General features: G+C 40.7%; 1 protein-coding gene across 1 annotated transcript in view; it reads right to left on the bottom strand.

The window, feature by feature from the left end:
* SNORC (secondary ossification center associated regulator of chondrocyte maturation) overlaps positions 1-14,706 on the bottom strand; it is a 177,180-nt gene that overhangs the window by 49,575 nt on the left and 112,899 nt on the right. The window lies entirely within an intron of this gene.

Here is a 14,706-nt window from a genome sequence, read left to right as displayed (position 1 = left end):
TTAGGAGCTGAACGCGGCTTTTTTGCAGGTGTTAGGTTTTTTTCAGCTCAAACAGCCCCATTGTTTCCTATGGGAGAATCGTGCACGAGCACGTTTTTGAGGTTGGCCGCGTCCGTAAGCAACTCTGGTATCGAGAGTTGAAGCTGCGTTAAAAATGCTCTACGCTCCTTTTTTGGAGCCTAACGCAGCCTTTATTTGGACTCTCGATACCAGAGTTATTTTTATGGTGTGGCCAGAAAAAAGCCGGCATTAGTTTTTCGGGTCGTTACCGACAAAATTCCAAATCTAGGCCAGAGAGATTTAATAATGCTATCAGTATCTCATTTTGTAGTATGACTGATTCATTATAGGTGTAGACCAAGGTGCCAAAGAGAAACAATACTAATAGGTAAATCAAGAATAAGGCCAACTCCTTACTGTTAGACATGGATATATATCATAATGATAGAGGGGCACTGACCATTGGCTCCTAGTCTGGGTGTGTAAGAATTCACACCGCTGATTGGCTCTTGATCTCTGTATAAGCGGTGAGGCTTCCCCAGGTCGGGTTAGCCTTTGAGAAAGCCGTTGTGCGGCGAAATGCGCATCAGGTGCTTTTTCTAAGAGCTGGTTACCACTTTGCCACCGATATTGCTTTATACTAATAAGTTATTTATATCACGATATAGTCATTGTTTGAACACTGTTTCACAGGGGACTCTGACTGATTTACACCGCTCCAGTATTGCACTAGGGATAGTTAATTTGTGTGAGGTTATCCTCTTTTTTAGATAGTTTCTTTGTGCAATCCGCGAGCAGGTTTTGGTGTACCTCAGCCAGAGATTCCTTATCTGGCCCTTTCAGTTTATTGCATTTGTTTGATACCTGTTTCCATAGCGTTCAAACACATGTATTTTACTACTTTACCCTATAACCCTTGTTATTATTTACACACATAGTGACTGTTTGGCCAGGTATGGTACCCCCCACCTGGCCAAACAGTCACTATGTGTGTAACCAATAACATAATTGGTACTACTACTATACATTGTGATTCGATATATAATAGCTATACTAGTTTTGTGGCAGACCAGCTCTCTCTGTATTCAGTATTTTAGTCTAAGTTTTAATGCACCACACTGTGTGTCATATTTTTAATATTATCCAATTAAAAGTTAAGTTTTATTATTTACCCGTCTTGGATATCCTCACCAAGATATAGGTTGGATTATTGTTATTTCTGAGTGCTCTGAGCTATCCATTTTTTCTTCTTTTTCTTCTACTTATCATTATTAGGATAGTGAGCACCCCCCATTAAATATAAGTCTTAATATAAGTATATTGGATTTGGGTATGTTTATCCATGAATAACGCCACTAATATTGTGACATTTTACTTATGTATTTAATATATGGGGTTTATATAGTAACTATTAGTTCTTCCCTCTTTTTTAATATATTATAGGAACGGCCGACCAGCCTTTGCTATATCTGCAAAGTGAAAGAATAAGAGATGGAAATTTGTCTAATAGCCGCATAACAGCTTGGACTCTTTCCTTACAAGGCTGGCCTTTAGAAATTCCCTACAAGCAAAACAGAAAGAATCCAGTCTCACAGGGGCTTGCTGAGCTCCCTGACTGTACTGCTAAGGATCATGGGGAAGAGTCAATAGAAGATGATTTCCTGGAGGAACAATTGCTTTCCCCATATAAAATATACGAGGACCATTGTCAAACATTACCTTGGGTATATGTTGATGGTTGTTCTTACCATACCACTATTGATAATGGGCGCAGATTAGTTGCTGGCATCGGTATAAATTGGGCTAATGGATTCCCAAACATTTCTGTAGGTTTCAACATTGGACCAAGATCCAGTCAAGTTGCAGAACTAACTGCTGTTCTAAAAACCATTGAGATGGCTATTGAACATGGTATTCATGAATTTGTGATCATTACTGACTCAAATTATGTGCGTGACAGTTTTGTTGAATACCTGCCAACTTGGAAAAGAAATGGCATGCAGAAAAATAACAACAATCCAGTCAAACATGGCAAGTTGTTCTGCGAGATTGATAATCTAGTGGTATCCAATGGGTTAACCATACACTGGAAGAAGACCAAGGGTCATTCTAGGATTATAGGTCCTGTTAAGGAAAGCAATGATCTTGTGGATTCATTAGCCAAACAAGGAGCCATAACTGGAGAACTCCTTAATATCGACTACTTAATGGGTGCAATTCAGGTGGAAGCCATTACCAGAAACCAGGCTAAACAACAAAGTGAGCCTAACCTGGTACAATGGAGTCAGGATTCTCCTAGTGAGGACCTGATCACTAGTCAAAAAGAAGACCCCATTGTAGGTATCTTCTATAAACACATAGAAGATCTTAAAGCAACCCCATCTCAAAAGATGATTGTATTGGCAAGGAAGATTTTAGAATCTTAATAAAGTCCAGATCACAATTCAAGTTACAGGATGGTTTGTTAATTAGAACCTCCAAAACTGGTATCCAGCAATGGGTGGTACCTACAAAGTTCAGAGGTCTCATGCTTCAACATGCCCATGATGCTCCCACATCTGGCCATCGTGGTGCCAAATTAACATATGAATTATTGCATGACTACGCCTTTTGGCCACATATGTTGAAGGATGTTCAAACCTACTGTCAAGGTTGTTTAATCTGTCCACAATTCCAACCCACTGCGCCAACTCATTAGACCGCCATTGCAGAAAAGGGGGATGGTAATGCCATGGTCAGATATACAAATTGATTTTATTGGTTCAGTAAATAGGTCATCAAGAGGTAACCAATATATGTTGACAGTAACATGCCTATTCACTAAATGGGTAGAGTGCATCAGTGCACCTAACAATAGTGCTGAGACATGCGCAGCATTGCTCATTAACCACGTGTTTTCCAGATTTGGTTTACCCCAGAGAATTGAATCCGATCAGGGAACCCACTTCACTAGTGAAGTGATGACCAAGATGTGGAAAATACTAGGGGTCAAAAAAAAACTCCATATTGCATATAGAGCTGCCTCAAGTGGTGGTGTAGATCGTTACAACCAGTCCATTGTGAAAATTCTCAAAAAGTTTGTGAGTGAAACGGGTAAAGACTGGGATGTAAGATTACCTCTAGTCCTAATGGCATTAAGAGCAACTACAAGTAGTGCTACTAATATGTCACCTTTTGAATTGATGACGGGTAGAAGAATGGTTCTACCTCAACATCTACTGTACCGTACATCAGACCAGAACTTAATAAATGCTGTCAATACACATCAATATGTGGAGAACTTAAAGGGACACTGAAACCATATTTTTTCTTTTGTGATTCAGATAGAGCAGGCAATTTTAAGCAACTTTCTAATATACTCCTATTATCAATTTTTCTTCGTTCTCTTGCTATCTTTATTTGAAAAAGAAGGCATCTAAGCTTTTTTTTGTTCAGGACTCTGTATAGCACTTTTTTATTGGTGGATGCAATTTATCCACCAATCAGCAAGGACAACCCAGGTTGGTCACCAAAAATGGGCCGGCATCTAAACTTACATTCTTGCATTTCAAATAAAGATACCAAGAGAATGAAGAAAATGTTGTAATAGGAGTAAATTAGAAAGTTGCTTAAAATTTCATGCTCGCTCTATCTGAATCACAAAAGAAAAAAATTCTGTTCAGTGTCCCTTTAAGGAAGCACCTGCAATATGCCTTTGCATTAGCTCAAAGCATCATAGAAAAATCAGCAACTGCTGCTAAAACCTATTATGATCTCAAAACATCCAAAAAGGAATATTAAATAAATGATAAAGTTTATCTTTATAACTTTGAAAGAGATCAGGTTAAGAATCTAATATTTCATTTTGGCTAATATCTAACTGATATTGAATTGGTCTCACTATGACCCCTGCCCCCTCCTTGTTGCTTAAGACAAGCTAGGTACAAAAGGAAAACATCTGGTTCAATTAGTGAAAGCAGATTTCTTCAAAGCAAGCCTTTATAAGGAGGAGTTTTTCCTATCTGTAGGCAACGATTGCTAGGTCTGGGACTGATCTTTTTGAATCCTAAGTATATGCAAGAGTTGATTACCCCTGCCGAGTTGAATCCACGAATTCCAGAGGTTACGTCTATGTGAAAATTAACTAGCAGAAACACGTTTGAATTGTAACTTTGAAATTAGTTTTAACCCCTTAATGACAACTGACGTACCAGGTACGTCATGCATTAACAAGCAGTTAATGACAATGGATGTACCTGGTACGTCAGTTGTCTAACAGAGTGCTGGAAGTGATCACAATCACTTCCAGCAGCTCTGAGGGTATTGCAGTGATGCCTCGATATGGAGGCATCCTGCAATACCCCTTTACAAGACTCCGATGCAGAGAGAGCCACTCTGTGGCCCTCTCTGCACCGGTAGTGATGGTGCCAATGGTGCCTTTGTCCGGTGGGAGGAGGGAGCGTGTGCGCGCGCGTGTATGATGCGCACGTGCACGATGCGCGTGTGCACATGGGCGCGCGAGTGCACGTGGGAGCACGTGCACGTGCACATGCGCGCATTAGCCACACTGACACCAATGAAAAAGGAAGGGGAAAAAAAGTTTTTTTTTTTTTTTACATTTAAAAGGATCTGGGAGGGGTAGGGGGTGGGGGTATTGTGGGGGGGCTGCTACACTACAGAAATAATTAAACATACAAATAAAAGTTATAAATAAAATTAAAATAGTTTGGTTTGTGGGGCCAAACTGGGTACTGGCAGACAGCTGCCAGTACCCAAGATGGCGGTAATTAGGTAGGGGAGAGGGTTAGAGAGCTGGAGGGGGGGATCAGGGAGGTTGGTGCTAAGGCAGGGGTCCATCACAACTAAAATATTTTATAATTTTTATTTAAAAAAAAAACAAAAACTTTTATTTAGTACTGGCAGACTTTCTGCCAGTACTTAAGATGGCGGTAACAATTGTGGGGTGGGGGAGGGAAGAGAGCTGTTTGGGAGGGATCAGGGGGTGGGATGTGTCAGGTGGGAGGCTGATCTCTAAAATTAACCCTGCAAGCTCCCTACAAGCTACCTAATTTAACCCCTTCACTGCTGGGCATAATTCACGTGTGGTGCGCAGCAGCATTTAGCGGCCTTCTAATTACCAAAAAGCAATGCCAAAGCCATATAAATCTGCTATTTCTGAACAAAGGGGATCCCAGAGAAGCTTTTACAACAATTTCTGCCATAATAGCATAAGCTGTTTGTAAATAATTTCAGTGAGAAACCTAAAATTGTGAAAAATGTAAAGTTTTTTTTTTTATTTGCTCGCATTTGGCGGTGAAATGGTGGCATAAAATATACCAAAATGGGCCTAGATCAATACTTGGGGTTGTCTACTACACTACACTAAAGCTAAAATTAACCCTACAAGCTCCCTAATTAACCCCTTCACTCCTGGGCATAACACATGTGTGGTGCGCAGCGGCATTTAGCGGCCTTCTAATTACCAAAAAGCAACCACAAAGCCATATAAGTCTGTTATTTCTGAAAAAGGGGATCCCAGAGAAGCATTTACAACCATTTGTGCCATAATTGCAGAAGCTGTTTGTAAATAATTTCAGTGGGAAACCTAAAGTTTGCGACAAAATTTGTGAAAAAGTGAACTTTTTTTTTTTTTTTATCGCATTTGGCGGTGAAATGGTGGCATGAAATATACCAAAATGGGCCTAGATCAATACTTTGGGATGTCTTCTAAAACAAAATATATACATGTCAAGGGATATTCAGGTATTCCTGACAGATATCAGGGTTCCAAAGTAACTAGCGCTAATTTTGAAAAAAAGTGGTTTGGAAATAGCAAAGTGCTACTTGTATTTATTGCCCCATAAATTGCAAAAAAAGCAAAGAACATGTAAACATTGGGTATTTCTAAACTCAGGACAAAATTTATAAGCTATTTAGCATGGGTGTTTTTTGGTGATTGTAGATGTGTAACAGATTTTGGGGGTCAAAGTTAGAAAAAGTGTGTTTTTTTCCATTTTTTCCTCATATTTTATCTTTTTTTTTTTTTTTTTAGTAAATTATAAGATATGATGAAAATAATGGTATCTTTAGAAAGTCCATTTAATGACGAGAAAAACGGTATATAATATGTGTGGGTACAGTAAACGAGTAAGAGGAAAATTACAGCTAAACGCAAACACTGCAGAAATGTAAAAATAGCCATTGTCATTAAGGGTAAGAAAATTGAAAAATGGTCTGGTCATTAAGGGGTTAAAGTACAACTTATATTTAAATTTCAATAAGGTATACCTCAGTCTTGTATAAAAATGTATATCTCCATGAATCTGAGAAATGCATTTCAGGTTTGTAATAAATTAAATATACAACTATATAACCTTATTTTAAAGATGTATGAAACAAATAACATCTTCTTGATTTTTCCAGGAGTATAGTGGTACACTTAGCAAGAGATATATAGATATGCAATATTTATATTAATATGGGAAGTTGAAAGCCTGAGAGTTAAGATTTTAATATGTCTTAACCTATGTATTGTTGAAAGCATAGAAGTTGTAAGGATTTTAAATATCTACTCATTTCAAAATGAATAACAACATTGTTTCTTTCATTTCAGACCGAGGAGAAAACAGTAAATTGTCCCATAAATTATATATAAATTGTGTTTTTCATGCACTCAAAATAACACTATCAAGAGATGTACAAAGATGTGGGCTATATTTATATTGAAAAGGAATGAGACTACAATAAGCATATTTTAACATAGAATTGATAATATACTTGTGTTTGATCTTAAATTGTACATTTTCAATGATATTAAATGGGACATACTGTATATGTTGGCCAGATAAGTTTATTAATGCAAGAAATTATAGTATATTGAATAAACATTTTAAGGTGAGATATTAAGCTGTAGCAGTATTGATAGTGAGACTGCATTTCTGCTCACTGCATCTGCTGCCCCCTCGTGGATTAAAACTGGTATGACAGCCAAACGAGTTGACTGTTTAAAACATATGCCAAACCAAATAGCCTATGAGTTCTTTAGATCCCAGAGAGAATCAGAGACAAGCATCCAAGGGCCTATCAAAATCTTGTGGGAATGATTAGAAAGAAAAGGAGGAGGGATTCTTTATTTTTTGGAATAAAGACCCACACACACAGACATAGGACACACAGACTAATACTTGTATTATAACCCTGCTATATATTGATAAGTGCAACTTTTCAAAGAATTGTCATAAAGATTTCACTGTTAATTGTTCTATCCTTCTACGATCCTATTCACAGCAGGAGGTGTAAGATAGAAGTGATCCATGGAGTGCTAGCTAACATTGTATTGCAGAGATGCTTTATTTGATATGTTAGCAGAGGTTAGATACTATACCAAAGCACTCCATATTACAGTTAAATGTATAATCCCCAGGAGGCTAGTAGTGACCTCATAGCAAGCAATCTCTGAGAGAGGGCATTAATTGAGTGTAAATACTCTGTTACTCTCCTTATATAGCAGTATTCTGTTATGTAGGTGCTTTACTGATAATCTTGTATGTTATCTGATGTTATAACTACACTAATGCTCCATATACAATCTCAGATACGGTTGATCTAAATACCTTAAGATTCCTCAATTTTGATATGGTCTACTCCCCTCTCCTAATCATTTATAGGATCCCCTAAAAGCTAGTTTGTCCAAAAGCAAAAACTCACAGTACTCATAGAAAGTCCCAAATACTACCCAGTCTGTTGACAATGAGCACTAAGAACTATTCTCTATTAGATCTATACCATTTGCTTATTTAAGTTCTCAAAGTTTACACATAATAGTTACTACCTGTGTTTGATATGTTAACCTTTAAGATTTAATTATATACTATAATATATCATTTTTTTTGCCAATGTTATTATTTTACCAGAAATTTAACTATCTCAAGATAACCGAATGGCCCAAAAGTAACCTCTATCGTAACTACCAAATTATATGATCCTAATTTTCCAGATGGTCCATGAGTGACCAATGCGGTAGTTACCTTTATGCTAAAATTTCCTTAAAAATGTAGGTTTCTGGGGTATATGTCTTCTTATCTGATGACTTACTTATTATTTAACGTATTATATTGCTCACTTATTTTCAAATGTGTCATTATGACTGTTATTCATGTGACATGACACTATTTTTCATTGTATTTTAATTAAAAAAAAACTCAATAAAAGAATATACAAGAAAGAAAAAAAAAAAGACCTGCTTGCTAAAAAAAACAAAAACACCTCCTCCTATGGAAGAAACCTAACTTCCTATCTAAAGGGTTTTAAACAAAAAAGCTAATAGTAGTACGCTAAGCCAAGGTAGAATTAACCCAATCCACTTTAGGAACAGATTCACAAAGTTCAATATTAAAAACCGATAAAGGATACATATTCTAAAACCTAGCAGAAGGAATAAAAGGGGATACCTGGCTTAGACCATTCCCTAGAGATTATCTCAAAGACCACATCAGAGACAGGAAAAACCTCAGGAGATTTAATCATAGGTTTATAAACTAAATCTGAACAATTTACAGTCTTATCCTTAGTTACAATAGGATCAATAACCCCCGAAAGTAAGCAAAATCTCCTTTAAAAGTGAACGAATATTTTCAATTTAAAGCAAAAAAAAAGAATTACTCTTATTCATGATCAGACAAAGACCCCTGATCATCAGAGAAAACCTCTACCTCTGAGGGTGAATCATGAACAGAAACACACATCTCAGAAGACCTAGAACTAGTAAAATGTAAAATATAAACTGTCCTTTTATGCTCACTTGTAGGCGACATAGCTACCAACATTTTAGATACTGTAGAGCGAATAAAGTCCTTAATTTCAGGACCAAAAATCTATAGAACTCCCCTATAAGGAACAAACGAAAAGAACAGTAACACTTTTAGAAGAGCAGCATTAGACTGGTCAGTATGCATTAAAATATTAAAACGTGTTGCATAATTGTGCTGAAGGTAAGACCTCAGCCTGTTTACAATAAACACATTGAACTCTGGTAAAAATGTGAACAAAGGACCTAGCTTCTAAAGTAAATTTAGGGACAGAAACAGAAAGCTCTATGACAGCAGAAAACTACAAAAGTAGTAATGTGCAAAAATATAGAGTTATATAGTAGTATAGTTATAATACCAAAAAAAGAGCTCTTAAAGTGAGGGAAATAAACATACCCCCTCCAGAAGTAGCTCTTCAAAACATACAAGGCCAAAGCATGCTAATCCAGAAAAAAAAAAAAAAAAAAAGAGGATAACGCTCCAGGAGATCGACAGACTTCACACCCAACATGCACACTAAGCAAAGAGGAAGCACACGCACAACCCGACATAAGATAAAGTGAAAAATGAGCTAAAACTAACCTGTGCATGAAAAAAATGACACGTGCAATCCCAAAAAGCCTACGTGCACTATCCTGAACTACAGTTGCTCTTATGTGTGGAAAAATATGTACACACACGAAAACCTGACACACGTTAAAAATATATAAATATATATATATATATTAACCCACTACTGGAGGAAACTAGTAGAATGCCAAACCAGTGCTGAAGCATAACAGCAGAGGATATGGAATAGGAGTGTATCGATGACCCAACAGGAAGAGGCACAGGACAAGTCACCGCGACACCAGTGGAAGGCTTGTGACTAATTCTCAACAGAAAAATATGTCACTACCCATACTCCAAATATATCCCTCCAACAAACACTGCACTCTTAGGGGAAATGGGCCTCAATTCAGTCTGAGAAGAGACTAGTTTCCAGTAGGGTGGGAGGGGTTATATAGAGCTCTTGGGGTTTAGGAATCTTTTGCCTCCTCCTAGTGGCAGGGAAAAGTAATTCCCAGAATAAACTAATTACTGTGAAAGGGAAACCTATTCATACAAAAATAACAGCAGATGTACGCTACAGTGCACAGAAAAGAACATAATTTGTTTTGTATTAGGCATAATGTTAAACTTTAAACATGTGGTGGTCTCCCTCTGTATTTCGTCTTCCATTGCAAACTTTTACGTAACAGAGTTCTCATTACTTCTACAGGATACATCTCGCCACTTGTTAGGACAGTAGCTTTTTTTTTTATAGTATTCCACAAGGGCTGCCCTGTGAGTGTTGGAGTGGAAAAACACGTCTAGACTGGCACATTTTTTTTTTTTTTAGAATTGACCCCTAACTCCCAAGTCCAACGAACCCAGTGAGATTAAGCCATGTGGTCATAGTCCAAACTTTACTTTGAAAATAGACTTGTTGAGGGCTTGTATGAAAGGGCTTATTCAGTCACAGGCAGTCATGAAGTAGCTAGACTCTTCCAGCAGGAAACCATGTGCACACCTAACTCTTTTATAAACAGCATACACAATTCAAATGGTAAATTGCATATATTAATCTTGGAGCTAGACTATGCTTCCTAGGGATGGAACCATATAGCATATCTTGCCAGGTTGCAGTCACTATAGTCTTAGTATTTTAATAGATTTGTAAATAATGAAAATTCTTGACCTATGTTTAAAATAATTGCAAAAGCATGTTGCATATCTGGTATTTTGGAAAGGTTACTCTATAATCATGAGATTCATTTTCAACTGCCAAAAGAGGGTGACATGTTTGTGACACGTATGTGAACCCTGTGAGTTCCTCCTCAGAGGAGGAATCACCTGGCAGACTGCTGTAAGCCCATAGACACAGATGGAAACAAAGTAGCAATCCTTTGGTTTTGCATAACCCTTCCCCCTTTTTGGAACTTGCTTTAAATTTACTGGGAAGCCTAGCCGCACCCTGAATTAGAGTCGGTGCTACCGCTGAGTGTGCTGCTGTGTGTGGTTACTTGTCAGCTCAATCAGAGTGGATCCTGTGCTGCTGCTGTGTGTGGTGACTGCCTAACTACTTTCCAAGTGTATCCTGTGTTGCTGCTGTGTGCGAACACCCTCCCACGGACCCTGCTGGAAATCTGTGAGTGCTGTTGTGAGCAAGTCTGTCGGGCAACTGCCTGTATTGCACTTCATTGTGCTTTCTCCCATGTGAGTAGGTTTAATAACCTTGCCCATATTTTCCTATCCTTGCTGGTCTACCTTATGAAGCACTTTCTTTTTCATTTCTTTTTATAGCATACCGAAGTGTCTGGCTGGACATATCAAGACAAGCTGCCAGTACTCTGGTCGAGTATTTGGAGACTCTCTGACTTTCATCTGTGGATGTTATTCATTTAACTTTTTACAACTATTGGTGATATAGTTATATTGTAACCTTTATAGTGGCATTACATACATATTGTTGCAGTTCACTATTGTTGCCACTTTGAGCATTTTGTATATGTTACAAACTGCTATTTGTGACTGGCCCTTTAAATGGAAGGTTGCCCTGCTTCCCTGGATTTTGGAGAAGCCTATTTGCCAGCCTCCTTCCTCATGACTATGGCCCCTGGAAGATTGTGCCCCTGAGAGTATATTGACTTTTGTTGGGTGTGTGTGGCCCTTTGGGAAACGTCTGGGGACATATTGTGACTCTGGTGAACAATGCCCCCTTTAAGACTATGTCCCCAGACCTGTGAAATGACTTGTCCCTGGCTTTCTCCCACTTGGTTCAGTTTCATTGTGTGCCATTAAGAGTTAAATTTTGTTCAGCTTCAAGAAACCTATTCTACATACAAGTCTGCTGGGATTAGCTCTAATTAGGTTTAGTGATCAACTTTCCCATTGTCTAATCAGACTAGTATTGATAAGGTGGACTGCATTGTTTTATTGTGTGTAATGTTATCTGCTGAAGTAAATGTTGTGGCCTGTCAAAGGGAGTGTCTCTCTATCTAATATCAAATGTGTGATGGGGGATTTTATGCCTCCCCCTGAGAGTGTCCTGTTTGCATGTAACCTCAATAAAAAGGAGGCTGTGTGCTCCAGCACATCAGACCTATTTTTGACCCTCTAACTTGCAGCTTTGACTCATGTTTGTAGGGGACAGCTTATAATCACTACAGGGATTGCTATGTTTTTCATACTCCCTTAGCTACAGGGATTGCTACAGAAGCAAGAGGTTCGCCTACTGGAGCCTGGTCGTAGGTCCAGGGCGCAGAGCAGACGGCGAGATACCAGCCCAGCAGCAGTGGTTCATATAGTCTGCATTACTGATGGTGGCTACGCAGCAGTTATAGTGTCCACGGTGCTGCTGCTCCTTTGGTGAGCGCTAGGAGCATCCTTTTCTACGGTCCAACTTCCAGCCAGCCTGGAGGCAACCGTAACATTTGGCGGCAGCGGTGGGATTGGCGTCCTAGCGCAAGGAGCAGCACCACAACAGCACTGGTATCGTAGGAGAGTTATTGAGGGCAACGCTAGCCACTGCGCAGCGTCCCTACCTACAGCAGCATGGAGCTGACAAGACACTATTCAGAACCCTGTGAAGAGCACCTCAACCTGATCCGTCGCTATGAGGGCGCGGATTTCGTTCCAGAGGTAAAGAGGCGGCTAGTCCGATATGGTCCAGACCCTGCACAGGAGGTAGTCAGTCGCATCATCCGGGAATTGGATACGGAGAACAAAGCGGCACGAGCCTTTGAGCGCCAACTGTGGAGTTTGAGGGTCTGGACACCTGGTCTCCAGCGAGAAAGTGAGTCACAGGGAGCGGAGAGCAACGACCTCCCTTCCCAGCGGCAGCCAGAGTTACAGGGAGAGGAGAGCAGCGACCTCCCTCCCCAGCGGCAGTATACTGTGCAGAGGGAAGAGACAACCAGTCCCCTTCCCCAGCCAGAGATACCAGAGGCAGCAGGCCTCATAGACTGGTCCTGGGAGGACCCCCAGCAGGCAGGTGGAGATGGGACCGCAGTCTCTCTACCGGCCCTACAGGGATGCTGGGCAGGTGGCCCAGATCCCCAGCGACAGACCCAGCTACAGGGAGGGGAGAGCATCGACCTCCCTCCCCAGCCGGAGTGTGCCTTCCAGGGAGAGGAGACAACCGGTCTCTCTCCCCAGCCGCAGCATGTTCCACAGGAAGCGGAGAGCATCGACCTCCCTTCCCAACGGCCACCGGAGTATCAGGAGGAGGAGGTAAGCCAATCTCCCCCTCCCCAGCTAACTCCTAACTTGGGCCCAGGGTTAACAGTGGAGATGTTAACCCCCACTGACCCCCACGTTCCCTTTGCCACCGGGCAGGACTATGCCCCAATTCCCCCAGCAGAAGAGCTGGCATCAGAACAGAGCGCTGCTGGCCTCTGCCCTACAGACCCCCTTGTTACAGGACTGGCCTGCAAACCCCTCACCCCAGCAGAAGCGCTGGCACCAGGGCAGAGTGCCGCTGGCTTCTGCCCCCCAAGTACCATCAGCTATTTGCACAGCTGCGCCAGGAAGGCAGAGGATGCTACACTTTCATCCTATAACCTGGAACCTACAGGCCAGTGCTACTTGTTGTGGGGGGGCTGCTTTGCTGCTAGTGTTTATTTGTGGGTGGGTTGCGAGACTAACTTAGGCACTGACCGACAGAAGGTCAGGTGCCTTGTTAGTCTCCCTCCAAAAGGGGAGATATGTTACAAACTGCTATTTGTGACTGGCCCTTTAAATGGAAGGTTGCCCTGCTTCCCTGGATTTTGGAGAAGCCTATTTGCCAGCCTCCTTCCTCATGACTATGGCCCCTGGAAGATTGTGCCCCTGAGAGTATATTGACTTTTGTTGGGTGTGTGTGGCCCTTTGGGAAACGTCTGGGGACATATTGTGACTCTGGTGAACAATGCCCCCTTTAAGACTATGTCCCCAGACCTGTGAAATGACTTGTCCCTGGCTTTCTCCCACTTGGTTCAGTTTCATTGTGTGCCATTAAGAGTTAAATTTTGTTCAGCTTCAAGAAACCTATTCTACATACAAGTCTGCTGGGATTAGCTCTAATTAGGTTTAGTGATCAACTTTCCCATTGTCTAATCAGACTAGTATTGATAAGGTGGACTGCATTGTTTTATTGTGTGTAATGTTATCTGCTGAAGTAAATGTTGTGGCCTGTCAAAGGGAGTGTCTCTCTATCTAATATCAAATGTGTGATGGGGGATTTTATGCCTCCCCCTGAGAGTGTCCTGTTTGCATGTAACCTCAATAAAAAGGAGGCTGTGTGCTCCAGCACATCAGACCTATTTTTGACCCTCTAACTTGCAGCTTTGACTCATGTTTGTAGGGGACAGCTTATAATCACTACAGGGATTGCTATGTTTTTCATACTCCCTTAGCTACAGGGATTGCTACAGAAGCAAGAGGTTCGCCTACTGGAGCCTGGTCGTAGGTCCGGGGCGCAGAGCAGACGGCGAGATACCAGCCCAGCAGCAGTGGTTCATATAGTCTGCATTACTGATGGTGGCTACGCAGCAGTTATAGTGTCCACGGTGCTGCTGCTCCTTTGGTGAGCGCTAGGAGCATCCTTTTCTACGGTCCAACTTCCAGCCAGCCTGGAGGCAACCGTAACAGTATATAATTTATTTTTAGATCATTTTATCTGCATGTATTTCGCGTGCTTTCCACAACCTGGCGCCTCTTATAGATTTCTGTTTTACCCCAGGACTGTGGTGTAACCAGATATCTGTCTATTTGCATTTTATGTGTTATAATGTGTCCAACATTAAACCATCCATTGGAGTTTACCCCAGAATGTGGTGACCTACAAGTCTATGAAGTAGGACAGTTGCCCTCATCAGGCTAACCTATCCCAAAATGCCAAGAGGGCCTTCTTGTGTGC

This window comes from Bombina bombina, chromosome 4 (genome assembly GCF_027579735.1).
Source record: "Bombina bombina isolate aBomBom1 chromosome 4, aBomBom1.pri, whole genome shotgun sequence".
NCBI classification, from domain to species: Eukaryota; Metazoa; Chordata; class Amphibia; order Anura; family Bombinatoridae; genus Bombina; species Bombina bombina.
This window is presented reverse-complemented; position numbering and strand designations above follow the sequence as displayed.